Source organism: Osmerus eperlanus, chromosome 15, assembly GCF_963692335.1.
Source record: "Osmerus eperlanus chromosome 15, fOsmEpe2.1, whole genome shotgun sequence".
NCBI classification, from domain to species: Eukaryota; Metazoa; Chordata; class Actinopteri; order Osmeriformes; family Osmeridae; genus Osmerus; species Osmerus eperlanus.
The window spans coordinates 2582731-2599915 of record NC_085032.1 but is presented as its reverse complement, the minus strand read 5'-3'; positions in this window follow the sequence as shown (position 1 = coordinate 2599915).

Here is a 17185-nt window from a genome sequence, read left to right as displayed (position 1 = left end):
GTAAGCATAAATGTCATTTCCACCTCACCTTTGTCATTTCCACCCAAGAAGGTAATGTGTCGGAAATGACGGTGGTGGAAATGACAATCCTATAGTATTTTGTAAAACAAAGTTAGCATCACAGATTAGCTATGAATTGGTATCTAGCATTTCATGCATGCAAAATACATCTATTTATGTTAAAAAAATATAGATTTACAAACTCAATTGATGTTATGCCATGTTTGGAAATGACATACAATAAAAGTATTTTCCTTTCAAGCAATATTTACCTTGACTTTTCTTCACAAGTTGGTGAAGAAATTCAAAATCTCCTCCATTTCAGAAATGTGCTGTGATGTCACTGTTCATCTCCATAGCAACTACCCAAACAATCTTTCATAAAGACCTTTTAAAGGGACATTAGGTGGAAATGATGTCAATACTGTGGGACAACTAGATTTCGTATATTCACAGTAAGAGTTGTCTGACCTTAAATACCACAATTATGTTTTGATTATTTTACTGATTCTTTATTCAGTCACATAAAAAAAAAAACCCTTCATTTTCATTATTGAAGATCAGTAGTCTGGGTGTGGGACAAGCACAAAACAGCAATATTTGCATCTATAACGAGGTTTAAAAAGGTGAAAAAATCATCGTAGACTACCGGTAAAAAGTTCCTAAAGTACTTTAATTGTAAAGTTAACTATGAAAGTGTGAATTTTCCTAAATTAAATGTTTTTCATGAAATATGATCAAAGGACATGAAAGTGCTCGTAGTCTAAGAATCGCCCATAAATGGAATAGGTGCTAGCCAGGCTTGGGGAGTAACGGATTACATGTAACGGCGGTATGTAATCGGGATACAAAAAAAAGGTAAATGTATTCCGGTACAGTTACTACAAAAAAAAGACGTAATCAGATTACAGATACTTTTAGGAAAAATTGGGATTACAAACAGGATTACACATAAAATACACATTTTAGATTTTAAAAATTAAGAACATTATCCTGGACATACGCACTTCACAAAACCCCACGAGAAGACAACCCAGAAGCTAACTGTATGCCCAGAAGACAGCAGTGAAGTCGATATGATGACAAGCTCAACAAAAAATGCATTCAATGACTGGAAATATCGCCACTTTTTTGTGTAAAGGCTGAAAGTGTAAATAATATTACAGTACAATGCAGCTTATGCCTCCCTGCAGTGAACATGCTGTCCCTATCCAAGGAATCCACATCCAATTTAAAGAAGCATTTACAGGTAAAACCAACATTTCTAAGGTAACTTCTACACGACAACTGACAGTTGGGCTACAGTAGCTGATACTGTAGTTATGACAGTTGGATGTCGAACATTAGCCTTGATCTTTTTAAATAGCAGATTATGGTTACAGTACATTTTGTGTACAGTTACAATGAACATTTTCTAGATTATCATAAACAACAGTTTACTTTTGTTAACTAACTTGTATTCGGAGGTAAATACCAGAACTACTGTAACTTCAGTTAGCTAGTCTAAGGTTACAATTATTTAGCTAACCTGTACTGTTCGTCCCGTGGGGATTTATTTTAAGATAATGACCACCGGACTATACAACTTCTTAACAGTTCTACAGTAAAGTACTGCACTTCTTTTTCAAAAAACAGTAATTACACAAAACTTTTCTATTAGTTATTACTGATATCAATGCAGCAGCTACTTTGGATAGCTTTGTTTATTGTTTCCATGGTAACAGGAGCCTTTTTTTGTTTTGTTTTTTTCCAGAGGAAGCATGCAAATCACTTACTGCCGACCAATGACAAGCCAAGTGGATCTGGAATCACTGAAAACGATGGACAAGAGGCCTTACATCCTCCCTTTAAACAATCCAAACTTACATTTGGGCACAGTAGCATATCCCAAAGTACAGTCAGTAGACTCATATTTGAATTTGTAATTGATGATGTTCAGCCTTTCTCCTTGGTTGAGCAGGCCTCTTTCAAAAGGCTTGTATCAGAATCAGAATGGGATTTATTCGCCATGAAAGTTTGCACAGACAAGGAATTTGCTTTGGCAGGAAGGTGCATACAATAAACATATACCTAAAATTTAAATATGTGGACTATCTATACTAAGGGTACATAAACTAGCAGTACTAAGTGGGATTATAATATAATTAAATATGCAATAAAATAAAATATAAGTTGCCGTAAATTACAATATAAAAATACAAAAATACAAATATTACAAAAAAATACAAATGTACAAGATACCATTTTGTAATGCAGTGCAAAAAGCAGTGTGTTTTAAGCAAGAAGTCATTAGAGTCAGTGTGGTCCCTTGGCCTTGTTGAAGAGGCCAACAGCAGAAGGGAGAAACTGTTTTTGTGGCGTGAGGTATTGGTCCTGATGGACCGCAGCCTTCTGCCGGAGGGGAGTGACTGAAACAGGGAGTGTCCAGGGTGGGCGGAGTCGGCCACAATCTTCCTCGCTCGCCTCAGGGTCCTCGAGGTGTGCAGGTCCTCGAGGGTAGGCAGATTGCAGCCAATCACCTTCTCAGCAGTGCGGATGATACGCTGCAGTCTGCTCTTGTCCTTGGCAGTGGCAGCAGCGTATCAGACGGTGATGGAGGAGGTGAGGATGGACTCAATGATGGCTGAGTAGAAGTGCACCATCATTGTCTTTGGCAGGTTGAACTTCTTCAGCTGCCGAAGGAAGTACATCCTCTGTTGTGCTTTCTTGATGAGGGAGCTGATGTTCAGTTCCCACTTGAGGTCCTGGGAGAGGATAGTGCCCAGGAAGCGGAAGGACTCCACAGTGTTGACTGGGGAGTCACACAGGGTGATGGGGGTGAGTGGGGCTGTGTTCCTCCTGAAGTCCACAACCATCTCCACTGTCTTAAGAGCATTGAGCTCTAAGTTGTTCTGGCTGCACCAGGTCACCAGGTTGGCCGCTTCCCACCTATAATCAGACTCGTCTCCACCAGAGATGAGCCCAATAAGGGTGGTGTCGTCCGCAAACTTCAGGAGTTTGACGGACGGATGACTGGAGGTGCAACTGTTGGTGTACAGGGAGAAGAGCAGAGGAGAAAGGACGCAGCCCTGAGGTGATTCGGTGCTGATGGACCGGGAGTCAGAGACTTGTGTTCCCAGCTTAACGCACTGCTTCCTGTCAGACAGGAAGTCTGTGATCCACCTGCAGGTGGAATCAGGCACGTTCAGCTGGGAGAGCTTGTCCTGAAGCAGGGCGGGGATGATGGTATTGAAGGCAGAGCTGAAGTCCACAAACAGGATCCTGGCATAGGATGCTGGGGAGTCCAGGTGCTGTAGGGTGAAGTGGAGGGCCATGTTAACTGCATCGTCCACAGACCTGTTGGCTCTGTAGGCAAACTGCAGGGGGTCCAGTAGAGGGTCAGTGATGGATTTAAGGTGTGCCAGCACCAGGTGCTCGAAAGACTTCATTACCACAGAGGTCAGGGCGACGGGTCTGTAGTCATTATGTCCTGTTGGCCTTGGCTTTTTGGGCACAGGGATGATGGTGGAGGACTTGAGATAGGCTGGCACATGGCATCTCAAGGCAGGTGTTAAAGATGTAGGTAAACACCGGAGACAGCTGGTCAGCGCAGTGCTTGAGGGTGGCTGGAGAGACAGAGTCCGGCCCAGCTGCTTTGCGGGGATTCTGCCTCTTGAAAAGTCTGTTAACTTCACCCTCCTGAATGGAGAGAGTCGTCACTGTAGAGGGGGGGAGGTGGGAGGCCTCCTGGGTGGGAAGGGGTAGTTCAGGACTGTCCAATTGTATTTCAAATCTGCAGTAGAACTCATTCAGGTCGTTGGCCAGGCGGGAGTCGTTAGTGGAGTGGGGGGCTCTGGGCTTGTAGTTGGTAATCTGCCTGAGCCCTCTCCAGACAGAAGCAGAGTCGTTTGCAGAGAATTGGTGTTTTAGTCTCTCTGAGTACAGTCGTTTAGCCTCCCTCACCGCCTTGCTAAACCTGTTCTTCGACTCCTTGAAACTGTCTTTGTCCCCACTCCTAAACGCGGCCTCTTTCTCTGACCTCAACCTTCTGAGTTTAGCTGTAAACCAGGGTTTGTCGTTGTTGTAGCTTACCCTGGTGCGTGTTGGAATACAGCAGTCCTCACAGAAGCTGATGTATGATGTCACAGCCTCTGTGAGCTCATCCAGACTATTGGTAGCAGTCGTGAACATGTCCCAGTCAGTGCAGTCCAAGCACGCCCGCAGATCCTCCATAGCTTCACTGGTCCACTGTTTTGATGTCCTCACAGCAGGCTTACAGCGCTTTAGCTTCTGCCTGTATGCAGGAATCAGGTGGACCATGGCGTGGTCAGAGTGACCCAGTGCTGCTCGGGGGACCGCATGGTATGCTTTGCTGATTGTAGAGTAGCAGTGATCCAAGGTGTTTCCTTCTCTGGTAGGGCATTTGATGAATTGACTATATTTTGGGAGTTCTTGAGTGAGATTGCCTTTGTTAAAGTCGCCTATCACAATAACCAAGGAATCCGGATTTTCATGCTCCACACTCAGTATCTGGCTGGCGAGCACACGTTGAGCCTCGTTGACGCTAGCCTGCGGAGGCATGTAGACGCCAACCAGAATGAATGATGCAAACTCTCGTGGCGAGTAAAAAGATCTACAGTTAATAAAAAATGATTCCAGATCAGGAGAACAGTGCTGCAGAATCACTGTCACATCTTCACACCAGCCACTGTTAATGTAAAAACAAATACCACCGCCTTTCGTTTTGCCAGAGAGCACAGGGTCATGATCCGCTCTCAGCAGTTTGAAACCTGCTAGCTGTAGAGCAGAGTCTGGGATCAGTTCACTCAGCCATGTCTCCGTAAAGCACAAAACGGAAGATGAATGAAAGTCTCTGTTTTTCCACACCAGTAGCTGAAGTTCATCCAGTTTGTTGCTCAGTGAACGCAAGTTGGAGAGAAATATCCCCGGTAACGCTGTGCGTGCCCCACGCCGACGGAGTCGCACCAGAGCACCGGCTCGTTTGCCTCTCCTACGGCGCTTCGCTGCTAGGACAAAGCCGAGGGCGGCTTTGACTATAATTCCCACTAATTCTGCTGCTGGAAGCAGAAAAGTGGGAAATAAATCCACAGGAGTTGTAGTCCTGATGTTTAGAAGTACTTCTCTAGTTAGAGAACCCCGGAAATCTTGGCAGAACACTGAATTAACAGACAAAACAAGACAAAAAACAGCGCACCTAACGACCGAGGCAGCCATCATCGGCGCCATCTTGGACAGTTGATGGTTGTAGAGGGAATCAGTGGTGGCAAAACAGTAATGTGCAGAAAGACATTAGTACAGCGTATTGAGAGGGAATTTGCTGCCATGAAAGACATCTTGACTGCAAAACTGCAGGAAGTGACAAATGTGTGCACAACAGCAGACTTGTGGAGTGCACATAATAGAAGTTCTTTTGGCATGACATGCCACTGGATTGAGGAGGATACGATGGAGAGGAAGTCTGCAGCATTGGTATGTGCACGAGTGAAGGGACGTCATACTTTCGATGTCATTGCTGCAAAAATCTGTGAAATACATGCTGAATACAAAAAACAACGCAAAGTAAGGGCTACAGTTACAGACAACGGGAGTAACTTTGTTAAAGCTTTCCGTGAATTTGAATCAACTGAGGAGGCAGCAGCAGATGAATTGGATGATGGAATAAGGTTCTTAGATATGGATACAGTTCTGGAGATGGAGGGAAATGAGGAGCTTCATTTTTCTCTTCCCCCTCATCAAAGATGTGCAGCGCACACACTCAACCTGATTGCCACCAATGGGGTGGATAAAGCAGCATCAACAGGGTCATCCCGGAAAATTTACCGAAGTGCAATGGGAAAGTGTGCTTCCATCTGGAATAAGGCACATCGGTCATCAGCAGCTGCAGAAGCAGTTCAAGATATTGCCAATATGAGGTGATGAAGAAAGTGTTTTGTCCGTCTCTTCATAAACGGAGTGACTAAGTTCAGTTGAGTTCTGGATTTTAATAAGTATTATCAATCTGCAGATTGGGAGAGAAAACCAGACCTCTGACAATAAATGACCACACAACACCAGGCTTAGGTCTCAATCATGTCTCTCTCCGCTCTGAAAGCCGGAGGACCATCTTTTATAGGGCACAGGAATGTAAACATAGATAGTGACAGTCAGGCAGTAATGACGTTACAACAGTCTCAGAGGAAGAGATTCACAGCTCCCAACACATGACCACTCAGACTAGCGAGATCATAGTTGGCGCTCTCCTTGTAGTCATGACCAAGGACGTTTACCCAGTACTTTCTCCTGATCACGAACATCTATTAACCCTGACACATAGACACCATCTACTCTTATTAATAGCAAGCTTACATGAGAACATACTAACTAGTATCCAATGACTAGTTATATTGATTAGTGAATAATGTAAGCACACCGGAAATCGCAATTTCTTCCACAGTCCCCCCCTTTTGACGTTTAACGTCAACACAACAACCATTCATCAACTGTTTATCTGGGGCCTGCTGTAGTGCCTTACATTTCACAAGTTTCATACCATTTAAAAACCTTAACAATCAAACAATACAGTATCTGTAACTACTCAGCACAGCATACATGATTATAGGATTTGAAGAAATATTAGGTAGTACCCAATCACAGGTGAAAAGGTACAAAGTCATTGAAGTGAATAGCTTTTTGCTTAGTTTATCAATAGTTCTAGAAACATAGGCATATTTCTCTGCTGGACATACCCACTGGTCATGCTCTCGTGAGCTCAACACATCAGGGTATAGGTCAAACACTGTTCATTAAATTCAGAGTATTTCAAACAGTATAAAAAGTAATAAAGTAACCATCTTTAATTATTGTTAACTGATCTGTGGTCAAGGACAGATCTATTCACATTGCATACAGCATTGTATATCAGTTGGAAAATAGAAGGAGGCAAATGGCCATCTTTATTACATTGGCAAAATAGTCACTTGGTACTTGAGATTACATATCAGACATTTCAGTCATTCCCAGGGCAATAAAGTTATCATCAGTCTTGCTTGCTTTTGTCTGTGGCTTGATTTGGGCTACCATAATCTTACTGGCAGCCTTACGAAAACCTACTGCACAGCACTGTACACAGCAGGCAGTACACATCTTCCAAGCGCAAACCACAATCAGCACAACAACGATTAACATGCCCAATCCAGTGATTCCTATTTGAATGATAGTCGAAAAAGAAACCCCGAACAGAGGAGGTCAGTCAGCACAATTCCTAGCTTCAGGTTCCCCCAAAGCTGACATTATGTTTTAATGTAAGCAGCCATACTTGTGATATTAGCAGATTCATCGTGGATAAAAGTACAACAGTCATGACCTATCACAGCACAGCTACCTCCCTGAGCTGACAACAGATAATCCAGTGCCATACGGTTCTGGAGCACTACCTGCCTCATGGCCTTCATCTCAGACGCAACTGCAGTTAAGGCGTCGGCTGTCTCATTACCAATGGACTCCAACCCTACTGCTAAGCTCCTAATATCTCTAAAGGCAGTGATAACACCATACACAGGGAGAATGGCAACTGAAAACGTGAAAAGTGACTGAGTACTATTGAATCCACGTGATGTGATCCCAGCTTCTTAGCATCTGCATTAATAATACTTCTCTTGTGGCGGTGCCACCAATGTTTGGGAAAGGGGTGCAGGGGCAACCCATCTACAGGTCTGAGGGCTCCTACAATAAACCCAAGGTAACACGTTCCTGACCAGACGGCCGGCAGGAAATAATAAGCACTCTTAACACATACCCACATGGTGCCATTGTTAGCTGCACGACGAGACCAAAATGGTGATGCCCTTATACTTACAGGTCCATCTGCAACAGGCAAATCATGCAACAGGCTGTTAGCATACATACCACAGTGTGGTTACATGTATTTTTACCAAATACCTTCCCATAATTATTTAAACATTTAATCAACCATATACTACATCTTCTGTAGTATGCTAAAAGTGTAGGAATAGCATAGTCAGCAACATCAGGAATTTATGTCCCCCGCCCAAATGGTATACAGGACAAGTAACATTGAACTCAGATACAATTGAACTTACAAATCATCCAGTAGAGTGTGAGCATACATAGAAACCGTATCCTTGCATGTATTTTTTCACTCTCACTGTACCACTATGCCATACACAAAACAATGCAGGTGGGGCATATTCAAGAGATGACTGACTTGTTCGACAGAACAGTCACATTTGTTACATCCAACCCTACACAAGGCCACTTCTTGACCGTACACATATCAGCCATTGACAGAGGGACAGATATCCCTGGATAACCTCCAGAATGCTTGGGACTCTAACCACAAACCCTGCAAGGTCTGTCCCCTCTAATGCTGCGTCCAGTCATTTTTTCCCGTCCACGGAAAGGTGTTGTTGCACAGATTGTTCTTCATGTGTGCTTTATGATGAATCTCAATGTTCACATCAGTATAATTGGGAGCGTGCAATAGTGACTCTCGGTGTGGCTCATGTATGCGATGTCTGTGGACTCGTGCGTCCAGTATCAGTATATGTCTGTCAGGTGTGTGCGTCAGTATGTCTGGATCTCATCTCTCATCGTAGCTCCGGCAGCGGCCTCGGTTTCCTTGAAACAACCGAGGGCCTCCGCCACAGTATCCTCTCGTCCCCATTCTGGGTGCTGTCATCTGCTTCATGTAGAGGCCGGAGGAAGACTGAAAGTGTCTTCCCCTCTCCAGGCTCCTCTCTCTGGTTTCCCGTCTGGGTGCTGTCATCTGCTTCATGAATCACACATGGGGGAGAGAGGCATGGTAGCAACAGCAGCCCCTCTCTGGCTTTCTCCTCATGTGACTCACCTTTCGACGCCTTCAACACCTCCGGGTGGGTGCTCTTTGGGACCTCCTTCTCAGCGCCCCTGGATTGGAGTGCTGGATGGCGGGATCCTGGTTTTGGCTCAAATCGGTCAGCTGGACTGGAGCCTGCTCCCGGATCAGCCGCTGCAAACGGGTCTCCACCCCCCTTGGTGTACTCCTGGAGGAGTAACCCAGTGGGGATGAGACAAATGACAAGTTGGAGCAGGCACCATTTGGAGGTGCACCTGCTCCTCCACCGGCCCCTGGCTCTCCGTTGGGACCCTCCACCGTGTTGTTCGGTGGAGGGGCCATTTTTCACTCCGTTGCATGAATCCATGTCGGACGACCTTCCACTTTTACAGCTGTGTGAGTCACCAAGAGAAAACCAGGTATGGACCGGTCCATCTTGGTGAGAGGGCAGTCCTCCGTTTGTGCACTTTCACATAGTCTCCCGGTTGATAGGGATGACATGGCTCCCCAGCGGGCAGCTTTCACCTGTCAATGCACAACCCTGGCTGCTCTAGTTAGGGCAAAACAAAAGTTTAACATTGTATCATCCATCTGGTGGATATCCATCTGTTTCAATGATAGTGGGGGAGAGACAGGCAATTTCATTGGTCTCCCTAAAACTATCTTGTGTGGGGAAAGTCCATTCCTCCTCTGGGCTCATGGCCATATGAGCTAGTGGGAGTGCATCAGGCCATTTTAGGCCAGTCTCTTCACATATCTTGGCTAGTTTGTTTTTCAAAGTTCCATTTTGCCTCTCCACTGCCCCTGCAGACTGTGGGTGGTAGGGACAGTGAAAATGCTGGTTGATCTGGAGCGCTTTACAAAGTTCCTGAACAATTTGACCCGTGAAATGTGAACCTCTATCACTGGACAGTCTTGTGAGGATCCCATATCTACAGATCACATCTCTAATAATAAGAATCTTGGCTATCGTGGTAGCATCAACTTTCCGACATGTGTAGGCTTCTACCCATTTCGAGATCATGTCAACAATTACAAGTACATACTCAAAATTACAACACTTGTTGTTGTACAACATTTTGTAAATTAATAAAAGGACCACTTGGTGGTGGGTGGGATCTTCTCTTTGGTCCCTTTTCGGGATTATGCTGCTGGTAAATATGACACTGAGCACAATGTTGTTAAGCATTTGTGGAAAAAAACAGGTGCAAACCAATCTGTATTTACTATTGAGACCATACCCCCCTTGCTCGTATGGGCACATCCGTGCGCCATGCGAGCCAACCAAGGGAACAATGCACATGGAATCTTTCGCACAGCCAACAGATAACCAATCATCCCTCTCAGTGTTATCAGCAGCGGCTCAAAGGTCCGCCACAACATGAAGAGAGGGAGTGCGTGTTTACGGTTGCTGAGACACAAACAAATAGAGACCTGGGACACATCAGAGGAGTTGGCCGCAGCCTTTGCTGCTAAATCAGCTCTAGCATTTCCTCTTGAAACATCATCTGTATTGTTAGTATGAGCCTCACACTTAGTAACAATAGCTAGCTTTCTCTGTAGTAGTATTGCAGACAACAAATTATCAATCATCTTTCCATTCTTGATTGCTCCACCTGAGGAGTTAATGAAACCTCTTTCTCGCCATATGGCACCAAAATCGTAAGTAACTCCAAATCCATACCTTGAGTCAGTGTGAATATTTACGACCTTGCCTTCTGACAAACAACATGCCCTTGTCAAAGCAAAACTCTGCCTGCTGTGCAGTGCATTGTGGAGACAGTTTACCAGATTTGAATGTCTCACTGTCCGTGCAGACCGCATATCCGGAGTTTAGAGAGCCATCCCATTCTCGGGACAAAGATCCATCTACGTACAACACAAGTTCAGCATTATCCATAGGTTTGTCAAACATATCAGGTCTGGGTGTTAGCACTTTATCGACAAGCATCTTATAGTCATGTGGTTCACCATCATCAGGGTTGGGCAACAATAAAGCTGGATTCAATGGGGAGCATCTATGGATTGTAATGTTACTTTTAGTCAACAATTACAGTTCATACTTTGTAGCTCTAGTGGCTGACAGGTGTTGAGTTTTGGTGCGTAACAGAAAAGCACTTACTGCATGAGGAACCATCACTGCCAAGGGCGACCCCAGCACTATATCTGAAGTTGCTTACACACATGTTGCCGCAGCACAGACTGCTCGTAAGCACGGGGGGAAACCTGCTGCCACAGTATCTAAAGAAGAACTCACATAGGCAATAGGCCTCTTAAGATTACCATACTGCTGGGTCAGTACACCCTGGTGTAGTCTGGCAGACCGAGAGCTGGCGCCTGGGCCCAGGCCTGCTTGAGAGATACAAATGATTTATCAGCTTCAGTTTTCCACAACAAATGAGTATCAGTCTCCTTCCTTAAGTCAAGGATAGGTCTAGCCAACACAGCATAATCAAGGATCTACTAACGACAATACCCAGCTGAACCTAGAAAAAGACTTGAGTTGTTTTGGTGTTCTAGGCTTCGGTATCCATCGGATGGCCTCCACTCTATCAGGCGTCAATAGATGCTCTGTACCTTTGAGTGTATGGCCCAGATACTTGACCTCCTAAGACCATAACTGCAGTTTTGCCTTTGAGGCCCTGTGGCCCTTCTCAGCCAGTGCCTGTAGCACAGCAATAGTGTCCTGTTGGCAGGAGGCAAGATTCTTAGAACATATCAAAAAGGTCATTAATATACTGCACCAGAGTAGAGCCGGCTGCTAAGGTGACATCCTGGAGGTCCTCTCGTAATGCTTGACTAAACAACGTAGGTGATTCGGTGTACCCCTGTGGTAGAACTGAAATGTATAGTGGACCTGGCGAAACGTGAATGCAAACAGATACTGGCTCTCTTCTGCAATGGTAACAGAAAAGAAAGCAAACAATAGTCATTCATAGAGCTAGAAAGTAACAGGGTTACTTGCTAAGTATCGTAACAGGGTTAGGCACAACAGGATGTATAACACAGGCATTACCTGCTTATAAACCCATAATAAACTTCCAAGTATTTTATTAGCATTAAAGGATCAAATTGACCTAAAGTCTTGCTAGGCCAAGTGTTCTTTATCCTAAGGAATAGATAAGAAAAAGTCAGTAGTGCATTTCATTTCGGTTCAGTTTGCACAACAAATTCCTTTCCAACAGATTTACTTGTTACTTACTTTTACATAGTTGAAAGAAATACATGTTCATCTTTCAAAGATCCATCTATCCACCCATAAGAGCTAACTGACAGTTGTGTCCACAGGAACCCCAGAAACTACCACTATCATCTCATTGATTTGGGTACTGTATACTGTTGAACTGGCTAACCTAGTAGCTCTGGGTCTTACTTGAAAAAGAGAAGCTCTCTGCCTCCCGTATTCTTGATTATTATTATTATTATTTTTAGAGGACTCTAACCTCAAGGATTTGAACCTATTTTTTTCTTTACTTTAGAGGACTCTAACCTCAGGGACTCTAACCCTATTTTTTAGAGGACTCTAACCTCAATGATTTGAACCTATTTTTTTTTTGTTTTAGAAAAAAATGTACATATATTATTCTCCGTAAGACATTAATTTGCAATGTCATTAATTTCTCAACTTTCTTTCCTGCATTCTCCTGCATCAATGTACAATTATGTTTGACATAATCTATAACCATATCAACAGTTTTTGTTCTCCCAATTTAGAACCTGTTTCTTAACTTCTACCTGGAGTTCAGGAAGCAATCCACATATGAACACATGATAAAGTGGCATGGGGATGCAGCTGCTGTAAAACCAGAATGTTTTTTTTTTTTTTTTCAACAAAAAAAAATCCTAGTAAGTCTTTCCAGATCATCTGTAAGATCCTCATCTTTTCTGTTTGCGATCATACACTTTGCTCCAGTCAAGCAACACCCCTCCAGTATTACTGCCATTAAACACCATCAGAAACCTATGCTTTAAGTTTTCTCAACATACCGGTCTGGAGTTCACCCTCTAAGCCTTGATTCAAATCAATAAAAGTAGGTATGTTGGCATTGATAGCTATATTTGCAAATCTCTTAGAAATGTTGCTGAGTCCTCTCATGTCAGGAAATCCCTTTCCTAGCTCCCTCAGCTCAGTCACTGACCATGGGCGATAAAGGTAGGCTGTCATACATCAGGACCTGGATATGCACACATAGGGTTCATTGATACCTGGGGGTTCAACTGACAGGCCTTCCTGGTTAACCTCACCCATCATGTTTTGCTGTGATATAAACCTTCTCTTGTAGGTTCTGTTCTGGCTGCACCTGACCCGCTGCTTCCCCTAATAATGCATTTTCCCTGTCTCTGGCTCTCCTCTGCATAGCCACAGCTATAGCAACAACATCATCTTCATTGTAGGTAAATAGGCTACAAATCTTTGGTAGACTCTCTTGTTTCCCTTGAGAATTAGCGCTACCTTCAGCCTGTTTCACAACTACTGACTTCTCACAATTAGTTTTGGCACTGTTAGTCTGTTCAAGCAACTTCATGTTAACATGTTCGAGCAATGTCTTGAGTTCCCTCACTTTATGACTGTTCAGTCTGATCATCTTTTCTCTGTCTCAAGACGCTCCGGGTCATTTCTTGCTTCTCTATCAGAATCCGTTTTAGCTTGATCTGATTGTATTTTCTCAAGATAGACAATGCCACGTCGTCTCGTAGCTTCAGTTAACCATATCATAAACATTGGCCAGCTGACAAATTGTTTACACGTCCGACTTGTTTCCTTGTCTTTCAAAACCGCTTTTAAACTCTCCTATATATATTTTTTTTTTACATCAAACGTTCACTCCAGCGGAAAACAATGTCTCGGGTCATGATTAATCCACGCATGCCATCTCTCAATGCTTGACACTGCTTGAATTCCATGTAAATCAAATCATATATCGGGCTGGACTAACAACGTCTCTATCGCTCCTGTACTGGAAGCTAGATTACCCATACTGAATTACAAAGTATCTGTAACAAATCTCGTAACGGTAGGCTCTTATGATTTACTGCAGCAAGAATCACACAGCACTTTAGAATATAGTCACAAAATCACATGGCACTATAAAACAGTCGCACAATCTCATAGCACTGTAAAACGGTCACAATATTGAAGAATAAAAGAACTACAATATCATGTGGTAGTGAACTACAAATATGGCCTTTTTCAAGCCAAACTATCCTTGCCCTCCGGCGCTCGATCATGGGACGCGCCTACAAAGACCCAACTCTTTGGGAACGCGCATACAATAATTTCCTCAACTCCATAAGTAACAAAATAACCACAATTCGTGCTTAAAAGGGACGAGTTAATTCATAAACTGCCAGTCTATATCTTTCCCTTAGTATTTGATTGTGTCCCTCGCTGATAATTAAATGCCAAGCTTGTCAGTTAAAAGCCTAACTGCCCCTTTACATTGTCAAAGTATCCCTAACTTGTTTAAAACCACTTTACCCTTAAAAGTTGGTCTCTCGCATAAAGCCTGTGACCCTGATACATTATGACCGCCCACCTACTGTGCTTGGTCTTAAGAAAAGCCCAAAACAAAACTTAATACAGTTACAATTCAAACCAAAATAAAAGTCCCACTAAGATCTCTGTTCAAAAGAGAAAAGCCCAACACAAAACTTAATACAGTTACAATTCAACTTAATACAATTCAAACCAACATAAGATGTCTGTTCAACTAAAGTTTTCAGCTGTAAACGTGCATTTTAAAAGAAACACATACCTTTCCTTGTTTGGTTCACCCCTGGTCTGCATCTGTAAAACCATACTCTCTGTTATCAGATCCTTTTCCCCAGATCAAGAGTATGGGACGTATTCTCTTAACAGATCCTTTGCCTCAGATCAAGAACACAGATTGTTTTACATACTTTTTCAATACTTCACACGACCAGAGTTCTTGAGTTTGCCAACTCTGACCAAGACAAAGTAAAAATAGCAAGTCAATTAATGACCCAAATTTACTAAACCAAAACTCTAATATTATCTTCCTCCTGTTGAGGCCTAGCAGACTCTGGTCTGCTAAGACCAGGCTCCCAACTGAACGTCACAATAAAAGGTTCTTAAATTGTTTACGTTACCAGCATCGCAGAGGGACAGCAGGCGCACCAAGCATAAAGCAGTCTGTGAATGGGGTTTTGGAAAAGGATCCCCTTACCATTTAGTTTTGTGCACCACGGGTTCTGCTTTATACTGGTGCTGCCGTGGGTCTCTCCTGGATCTGGTTCTGCAATCCTGCTGCTCGACAACGCCAATTGATGAAGAAAGTGTTTTGTCCGTCTCTTCATAAACGGAGTGACTAAGTTCAGTTGAGTTCTGGATTTTAATAAGTATTATCAATCTGCAGATTGGGAGAGAAAACCAGACCTCTGACAATAAATGACCACACAACACCAGGCTTAGGTCTCAATCATGTCTCTCTCCGCTCTGAAAGCCGGAGGACCATATTTTATAGGGCACAGGAATGTAAACATAGATAGTGACAGTCAGGCAGTAATGACGTTACAACAGTCTCAGAGGAAGAGATTCACAGCTCCCAACACATGACCACTCAGACTAGCGAGATCATAGTTGGCGCTCTCCTTGTAGTCATGACCAAGGACGTTTACCCAGTACTTTCTCCTGATCACGAACATCTATTAACCCTGACACATAGACACCATCTACTCTTATTAATAGCAAGCTTACATGAGAACATACTAACTAGTATCCAATGACTAGTTATATTGATTAGTGAATAATGTAAGCACACCGGAAATCGCAATTTCTTCCACAGAGGGTTTCTGTTCCATGTGTCACAAGATGGAGCTCTGAATATTTGGCCATTTCTAAACTGATTAGACTTACAGAGGATCAGCTGTGCGACATCTGCGGAAGGGTTGGAGTACCCAGGTTACACATTCATGAGATTACTTTTCTCAGGGAATATGTATCTGTGTTACAGCCACTTGCTCAATCGATTGATCTTCTACAGGGGGAGAAAAAGTGCTATCTTGGGTTCCTCATTCCAACCATCTTAAGCCTCAACTCCAAGCTCTCTGAAAAAATGCCCCATGTTACCTACACAGCAAACATCCTCACTGCAGTCATTGAGGCTCTTGATAATCGCCTTGGTGCCATACTGAGTAGCCATGATGCAAAAATGGCAACAACCACCATGCCAAAATTTAGTTTGTGTTGGCTCTCTCCAGAGAATAAAGAGGATATGTGCAAAATAGTGATTCAGGAAGCAGCATCTTTGGAATCCAGGGGACCTCCTGCAGCTGAAATGAACACCATCTCTAAGAGTGATGAATCAGATGATGAGTTCTTTGTGTTTGGGAATAGTAACAGGGCTGATAGAGGGACAGCGGAGGAAGAGGTTCGGCGGTTCCTCGATGATACAGTGAAGACCATGGATTCCCTGCATGCATTTCCCTTGGTTAAACAGCTGTTCATAAAATATAACACTACTCTGCCTTCCAGTGCCCCAGTTGAACGTCTGTTCAGTTACGGAGGAAATGTACTTACCTCATCTCGTAGTAGAATGTCAGATGAACACATGGAGCAAGTCCTCCTCCTCCGTTACAACAGAATGTTTTGCCCAAAGCTACAATTGATTGACTTTATGCCTTCAGTATGGAGGCACATGCCTTTGGCCCTTTTGAGTAAAAAAAAAATACAGTGGATGTTCTACATTTTCTTTCATGTTAAATACGCTTTGAAAAAAATAAACACTGAGCAGAGGGCATGTTTTGATTCTTAAAACTTGGTTTCCTCCTCTTTCTTTTCTAAGGTTACATTGTGCTGTTGACTTACAGAATACACTTAAATTTTAGCCATTTTATTGATGTCTGTTTTCTGTGTTCTTCATTTTCACATGTGGCATTGAAGTAATCCAAGTAATCAGATTACATTACTTTAATATTGTGATACTTGTATTAGGTTACTGATTACATTTTTTAACAGGTAATCTGTAATTGTATCGGATTACATTTTTTAAGTAATCCTCCCAACCCTGGAGCTAGCTAATGTTTGCTCCATCGGTTTATTCGCTAGCTCTGCAAATGCAGCTAGTGTGTGTGAACCAGGGCTGGACTGGGACAAAAAATCGGCCCTGGCATTTTTGGCCCAGGCGGCCCACGCCCACCGTGACTGGTCAGACACATTCCCTCCAGACAGTCCTTAAAATATGCGTGCATTCTATAATATGAGTTGCCTAGTGTTCTGCGTTCATGTGATAGTTTTGGATCCTTCCAGAAGGGTCTCAAGACTTATCTGTTGATCTTACACTTAAATAATTAATTAATTCTTAGAGTTATGATTTGTATATTTATGGTATAAAAATATATATATACATATTG